The following is a 7,983-nucleotide window of genomic DNA, read 5'->3' on the forward strand; positions in this document are numbered from 1 at the left end:
ATTTTAAAAATGAAATTTTTTACTCGTATTTTTGGGACGTTACAAGTATTGTGTTATTGATCGAGCTCACTTAGACCGATCGCTTGGTTTTATTAGGAGGAGGTCAATATAAGGAGCAAAGGAGGATCAATGGGTTCCTTTTTTTTAGTAAATCATAATGACATGATCAATGTAAATTATAAAACATGACATGTGCATTTAGTAGTTCACAAGTGATAGACGTAAATGAATTTTGATAAATTATTTTAAAAGAAAAATTATTTGTCATTGAAGACCTTTTTTTAGTCCACGACCTAAAGTACGTTTGGTATTGCCTTGTTTTGTGGTGATTATGCTTTTAAGATTGTATGGTTTACTAATTAAGGTTTAAGGTTTCTGTGTTAAATGTGCTAAAATCAAAGGTTTTTAAACCGAGGTCAAACAACATCGAGAAATATAAAAGTTTATGCAGTTCTATATGATGGAAATGAGGATCAGTGCACTTGCACCATAAACACTATTATTGGATAGGATTTTGAATGCAGAATGCAGTTATCAAAAATAAGCTAGGTTTCGTGTCAATTACCGAAAAACCAAGGGAAAATTATTACTTATTTGAGTTTAAATATTTATGTTTCTGTTGCCTTATAGAAATATTTACTTATTTTAGTTCATAAAAGACATCATTGATCATACATCTTTTTCTTTAATTATAAATGTCAAACTCTATAACTTTGAACATCAAGTTTCAGATTCACATATCTTCTTTTGTGATTATATAATCACATTCCCATCTTGGAAAATTGTGTCATTCATCAATTCTAAAACTAAAAATTCGTATGAATCTTAAATCTCAAAACAAACTCTATTATCAATAAAAAACATAGAATTCAGGTACCGGAACAAATGAACAATTCGAATTGTTTGTATTTTCCAAACACAATTAAATTTTATCATCGGTTATCATACAACTAGAAGAAGAAAAATAATAATTTGATTCCATGACATATTTTTAGGGATCTTGATTCACCATGAAGGTTACAAACTAAAGAAATACAAAAAGATAAACTACAACGGATCTAGATCCGGATATCGAGACACATGTCCCTTTTTTCTTGGACCCTCCACAGATACACAGATATCTATGAAGGATCAAAAGCAGTCTTTTTTGTGAACGACAAAAAAGAGTAAATTAGACCGGAAGGATACCTTCTCCGACGAAAAGTCCTACAATTAGTATAACAAGGCCGGTGCCGATACACTGAGTTGGAGTCATGTATGTTTGTGAATAGGCAGAAAGTGTGATTCCTGCACCTACAACTCCAATCATCAAAGCTTTCATCTTGTCATTCATCATCTTCTTGTTTTTCAATTCTATAGATCAAAGAAAAAGTCAACTCAAGTTTCTGGCAAAAACTAAACAAAGATATGAAATAGCTCAAATTTGGGAACATTTAAAACAATAATGTCAACTCTTGGAAGCCTCAGAGAAGTTTCATTTGAGGGTTTTGGTGTGGGTGTGCCCCTCTAACTTTTCCAATAGCCAAATATATATATATATATATATATATATATATATATATATATATATATATATATATATATATATATACACTAAAGTTATCAATCTAGAGTTTCTAAGAGGTTGGCACAAATGGTCCCTTGATTATAGTTTACATTGCAGTTTGGGATTGTTTTTAGGGGAAATACCGATAATAGTAAAAAAACAAGGGGTAATTTCAAAATTTAAAGATGAAAATGGACATTTCCAGGTATAGACATGCATTCCGCAGAATCTACTGTAGCTCCGCGGAATGGCAAAATCGTAACTAAATCAACGTCAAAAAAAAAAAAAAAAAAAAAAAATCCATTCTGCGGAGCTACGAGGAATGGATCTTGAGGGTTTTTTTTTTCCACGCATCGACTCTTCGGAGTTTATATTCATTATCCAACTAATTATTTTCAAAAAAAAATTATCATACTATCATAATTTTTTCTTAAAAATAATTAGTTGGTGAATAAATATAAACCCCGAACAATCGATCCAACAAAAAAAAAAAACCTCAAGATTCATTCCTCGGAGCTACTTCCGTAGAATTGATCTTGAGTTTTTTTTATACGTTGATTTAATTACAATTTTATCATTCCACGGTGCGGAACTACAATAGATTTCGCGGAACTCTGCAGAGGTAGCTCCGCGGAATGCATGTCTATACCCAGAAATATTCATTTTCATGTCTAAATTTTAAAAATACCTTCTATTTTTTGACTATTGCCGGTATTTTCCATTGTTTTTAGTATAAAGGTCTTTTATAGAAATAATTGTATTCTCTCTATTCTCTCTACATGTGATGGTCATCGTCTCTTTTTGGGAGCTTTGAAATAATAAAAAGCAAGCGACCAAGAACGAATATAAGAAGAGCCTTGAAATGAAAGAGACTTTGCTTTCCATTTGTATATTATTAATATATTACATGGATTAATCTAATAATAAAAAAGTTAATATGAATATATAAATAATTGAAAACTTTAAATTTATAAAAAATAAAAAAATAATAATAAATTATTAAAATTAAAATGCTTTTTTATCTTTTAAATTTAAACAAATAATTCAAATAAATAAACAAACAAAAACCAATAAACTTTAATTCAAAATTATGACAAATTAACATTTGTTAAATTGAAAAAAAAAATGTCAGGTAGCAAAAAAATATTTTTATTTATCAGGGGAATTTTATTAACTTGTTCCCGTTTTTGAGCCGATTTCATCTATAACTAATTACTATATTTATACACCGTTCCTATAAGTCATTTTCTACAACTCATTAAAATTTTTACAATGTTGGTGCTCTTAGATACGTCATTTGAAGGTTATCAGGTTATGTTACAGAACATTTTCTTGTTTGTAAGGGATTGGTAACGTCGGACTAAACCAGAGTTTCTGCAAACCATTTTGTGTTGGATTTCTTATCTTATTAAGATGTTAGACTATTTGTTTGCTATGAATTTTTCTATACCGTTACAAGTTCATAAAAACCAATCAACTTGATTACAAACTTAATTTCCAAAATAAGATCTAACACAAGCAAGAAAGAGCAACAAACTTTTTGTTTAAGATCTAAAACAAAAAAATTTCTATTCAATTAAAAAAGTTTTGATAGATGTCCTTATTGCTTACTATACCAGCTTCAAAAACTATTAAGTCTCAGCAAGTATGAAGAGCAAAAGATATTGATTTCCGACCAGATTAACACCTTCCTTCTCATAAATATATTCAGAAAGAGGTTGCCTGAATTTCCGATCGATAAACATAAACTTCTTTAGAAATCCGTAGAAATCAAGAAGCGAAAAGGGGTCTAAGATAGTCGTTCATGTTAGAAAAATAAACATAAACGCTAAGATCTTACTTCAAATTACACAACAAATTTGCAAACCGAAGAGCTATAAGAATCAAATCAATTAGAAGCGAAGCTCAACAAAACGATAAGTATTAGGAAAAGAAAAAGGCTCAGAGAGTTGCTTAATGTGCTCAACGAACAGCATCTTTCGAGACTGTTCTCATACAAGAGGTGTCAGAATATAAGCATCGATCGTCACAGCCATTCGTTTCTCGAATCATAAATCAAAATCAATTAACACAGAATTCAACCAAATCAAAATAATCCTAATAAATATATCACCTGAAGAATGAATGATTTGAAAGAGCAAGTCAACAGTTGATTTATAGAGCGAACGGAGGCGTATGCGACGGCCATCAACGGCGATTCTAGGGTTCCATTGTTAGCAATTTTTTAGAGGCCCTTTGAATTATGACATAAAGGCTTTATCAAGGCCCAATATTATCTATCCATTGTGAGCCTCAGGTTAAAACTTAAAATCAAAAAGACCGTAGAAAGGGTCAAATTGTTTGGGTTATTTTTGAGTGATTGATATAGATATTTAATAACTAATTACGTAATTGTATACGTAAAAGCTTTTACTAAAATTTGGTCGCCAATTGGTTAATTGAATAACTAATTATGTAAACGTATATATATAAAATCTTTTACCCAAATTAGGTTTGCAAAATGGTTGATTCAATGAATTTGACAACGGATGCAATATATAAATTTTCTAGTCTGATTGACGATGGTTGTTTCGTCCAACCAATTTGATAATTGACATTAGGGATGAGGGTTTTGACAGAAAAACCAAACCGGAACTGGTACAGGTTGGCACCGAATTAGGTTAACCTGTCAAATTATCGGTTCTTACTTTTCCTCTTATTTGGTATTTGGTTATATCGGTTTTGGGAATATTGGTTATAGGGTAAACCGGTCCAAAGAACCGGAACTTGAGGTGTAAAAGGCTTTTAGTTTTTATCCTTGGATCACATACAATACGGCAACACACCCTTGGCATGAGTTATTACGTGTCGACTCGACCATTCCTCTCCATGATGTGATCAAGAAAAATTGGAAATATACAATTCCTAAGGGCATTTTTGTTCTTGGAACTTGTAACTGGGAATGAATATATCAAAAATAAGCCAAGTAAATATGCTCGTATTATATAGATTTGTTATATACTTACTGCCAAACCAAGTTTACATATGTTGTTGGAATTGGAACCAATACTCCTGTTGTACTTGGCATCCATATTGTAAAAAAACTTGGAATCCATATTGTAAAAAAAGGACAAGTAAATATGCATATAAGTCATTTCAACAAAAATAACTCTTGAATTTTAACAAAAGTATCAAACATCCCATTTTATACATTTTATGTATGAATGTCAATGTTGGCAAACGAGACTTGGAGTTGTAACATCTTATTTCGAAAAGTTCTTATTTCAGGATTTTGGACAATAAATTGATCAAAAAGAGGTCTTGGCTTCAATGGAATGAAGTTTAGACTCTATTGGAAGTGTATGATGTTGGGCAAATTGTAACGACCCAAAATAAAAAGGTAAAAATTTCATTTTTAATTTAACCATAAATATCATTTATCCTTTTCAATAATTCCAAAAGTATATCAAAGTAAAAATAGTTAACAATCCCAAAATCATAAAGTGCAGAAACTTGGGTGGATGTGTTGCGATCACGTCAAACCCTTCCATTTCAACCAGAATTACCTGAAACTATAAACACAAACTATAAGAACAAAGCTTAGTGAGTTCCCCAAAATGTCCCTTACCATACATACATACAAGTTAAACATAATTGGGTCTATTTTACCCCATTTGGTATTATTCAACCAGTATCGGGTCTATTTCACCCCCTTCGGTATCTTTCAACCAATATTGGGTCTATTCACCCCCTACAACTAAGCATACAATCATATCAACAAAAGTCACGAAGACAACAAGCATCAACAGATATAACATGGAATTGTCACAAATATAACTAACATTCTATTGACATAATCTAGTGGGTCGGCATTGGTTCCTTCAACCCACGATTACAATGGAGGAAACTCACCTCTCAATCTGAAAGATCGTTGAACAGGACACTGCTCTAAATATCAGTTCTACAAGTCACCTATTCATTGATCAAGACCAAAGTTAACTTTTAATCAATATACCCAAAATACCCCTAGGTCAAACACTTGGTTAAAGTCAAAGTCAAAGTCAACCAGGTCCACTCGGTGAGTACGATGGGCGTACTCAAAATGTACATGGGATGTACTACACGTTTAACCAGAGTTGAGGAGCTGATCACGTACGCGCAACGTACCCTTTGGTATGCCCAACGTACGCGGCTGTGTAACACCTGTTCTAAGTATCATTTAATTTATCTAAGTTTTTAGGGTTTTGTGCTTGGACTCGGCGAGTTGGGGAGCTCCAACTCACCGAGTAGAGATCATTTATGAGGAAACGGGATTTAGATCCTACTCGACGAGTCGGAAGGCCCCGACTCGACGAGTAGGCGTTTTAAAGGCAAACCCTAATTTTTAGGGTTTGCACCTTAGATAATGGACTTAATCCGCCTCTAGTGGCATCCCTTACCGCTTTACTACCCAGAGAAGAAACCCTAAGTCGTTCTTTGTTGTTTCCTTGTGATTGAGAGGTTAAGAGAAAGTTTTTGGTGCATTTAATTGAAGGAGTTTGAAGATTGAGAAGCTTAGAGTGGGAACGAGACTATAGATCTAACATCTACAACGTTTGGACACCCATTTGAAGGTAACAAGCTATTACCTTGATCATTCTAGCATTAGATCCCCTTTTTCTTGGGTTTTAGGCCATTTCTAGTATACTTGTGAAGCATTTAGGGTGTTGGGTAAGATCTGGAGTTGCAACTTCAGATCTGGACTCCTTTGAGTCCTTAGAGTTATAAAGTTGCTTAATTTATCAAGCGTGCTCCTTCTCTTTGGCTAAAACCCCTCCCTTAGCTTGGTTTTGGCAATTAAGAGCTTGCATGCACGTAAAGTTTGCAACTTTACGTGGAAACCATGCCTTAGGAGGCTAGATCTGCAATATGGAGCTTTGGGGTAGCTTAAAAACGTTTGAACATGGAAAGGACTGAAGGAACTCGTCGAGTCACTTAGCCAACTCGACGAGTCGAGTAGGGCTTACCCGTTTTAAAGATTCCGATTGATTTCTGTGAAGGATTGGGGTTTTCGGTCTACATGGGTTTTCGCTCTTCTGGACATTGAGGAACTCGAAGGGTTACACAGGTAACTCAGTGAGTTGACAGGTTACTCTGGTAACTCGATGAGTTGCTAGATGCACTCGACGAGTTGAGGTCAACATGGACTGTTGACCTTGAATGTTGACCTTGACTTTGACCAGGGTTGACTAGGGTTGACTTTGAGGATAATTATGGTATTTTAGGATTATGACAAGTTAATCACATGATGATTATAAGTAGTTGAGTTGGAGCAGTGCGTGGGATTTATCTGATCTTAGCTTGTCAGTTCATCATTAGCAAGAGGTGAGTCTCCTCACCATACCAATGGGTCGAAGGCACCAAGGTTGACCCATTTTGTGATATGTGGTATACTCATTGTTGTAGAGATATGTGGTATGATAGTTAGTTATGCTTAGTGTTATGCTAGCTATATATGTGATACTTGTAGGGAAGACCATGGGGGGATCCCATGATACTTGGATGTAAGACCATGTGGGGGAACCCATGACTCTTCAAGTAAAGACCATGGGAGGAGCCCATGTCACTTGGATGTAAGACCATGTGGGGGTGCCCATGGCTTTCCAGCTAAAGACCATAGGGGAGCCCATGGAACTTAGGTGTAAGACCATGTGGGGGAGCCCATGGCATCCTGGAGCAAGACCTTGGGAGGAGCCCACGACATCCTTATATGTTTTTATGCATGGCTTATGTGGTATATGTAGCTTATATGGCTAATACGGTATGTGTTTATGTGGATTGTGTGTGGGGTATGCTCTGGGGAACTCACTAAGCATTGGCTTACAGTTTGTGGATTTATTTCATGTACATCTGAGCCCACGGGAAAGGGCAAGGCTTTGTGGCGCGACATGAACTCTCTCTCGGACGTTTCTATGGGACACTCTGATGATTAGAATAATATTGTTATTGTTAAGAATTTGAAAACAAATGTATTGAGATTTAATGGTTTATGGAAAGTGTTCTCACTATTTAAAAATGAAAAAATTTCTTTTGAACATTGGGTCATTATAGCTGCCACCCTTTCTTCCCATCAAGAGGTTAATCCTTAAGCTATTTTGTCCAAAATCCAGATCTAGCACTCAAACGATGTTCTTCATAAAGTTTCCAAGTTTATGATCTTGCATGGCTATTAAGTGTACAATGTCAAAAATCCTAGCTTCTTAACTCTTTAATACATCCTATCTCATGCATGGAAAGAAACTAAGGTCCAAGATTACATTTTTATGGTTCCTAATAACTCCATAATGGAGAAAGTTTCCAACTTTATCCATTATAATGGTCCAAACAACCAAGATCTAGTCTTTAAGTCTCAAAGGGACCAAAAGTGAATCTTTTCAACTTAATCCATTAAGTCCAAGTCTCCAACCTTTAGATATGAA

The 7,983-nt window shown here is 34.4% G+C and overlaps 1 long non-coding RNA gene and 2 other non-coding genes across 3 annotated transcripts; all 3 read right to left on the reverse strand.

Annotated features, from left to right (window-relative positions):
- Positions 1 to 957: 957 nt before the first annotated feature.
- LOC145097880 (uncharacterized) lies at positions 958 to 3,860 on the reverse strand. The gene is made up of 2 exons (XR_013704518.1): positions 3,660 to 3,860; positions 958 to 1,353 (listed from the first exon to the last, which is right to left on the reverse strand). It is a non-coding gene; the product is annotated as an uncharacterized LOC145097880 (long non-coding RNA).
- Positions 3,140 to 3,270, reverse strand: LOC145049124 (small nucleolar RNA snoR77). The gene has a single exon (XR_013683238.1). It is a non-coding gene; the product is annotated as a small nucleolar RNA snoR77 (small nucleolar RNA).
- Positions 3,485 to 3,580, reverse strand: LOC145049116 (small nucleolar RNA snoR1). Its single transcript, XR_013683230.1, has one exon. It is a non-coding gene; the product is annotated as a small nucleolar RNA snoR1 (small nucleolar RNA).
- Positions 3,861 to 7,983: the final 4,123 nt, after the last annotated feature.

This window comes from Lactuca serriola, chromosome 4 (assembly GCF_051521515.1).
Source record: "Lactuca serriola cultivar US96UC23 chromosome 4, Lser_US96UC23_V15, whole genome shotgun sequence".
NCBI lineage: Eukaryota > Viridiplantae > Streptophyta > Magnoliopsida > Asterales > Asteraceae > Lactuca > Lactuca serriola.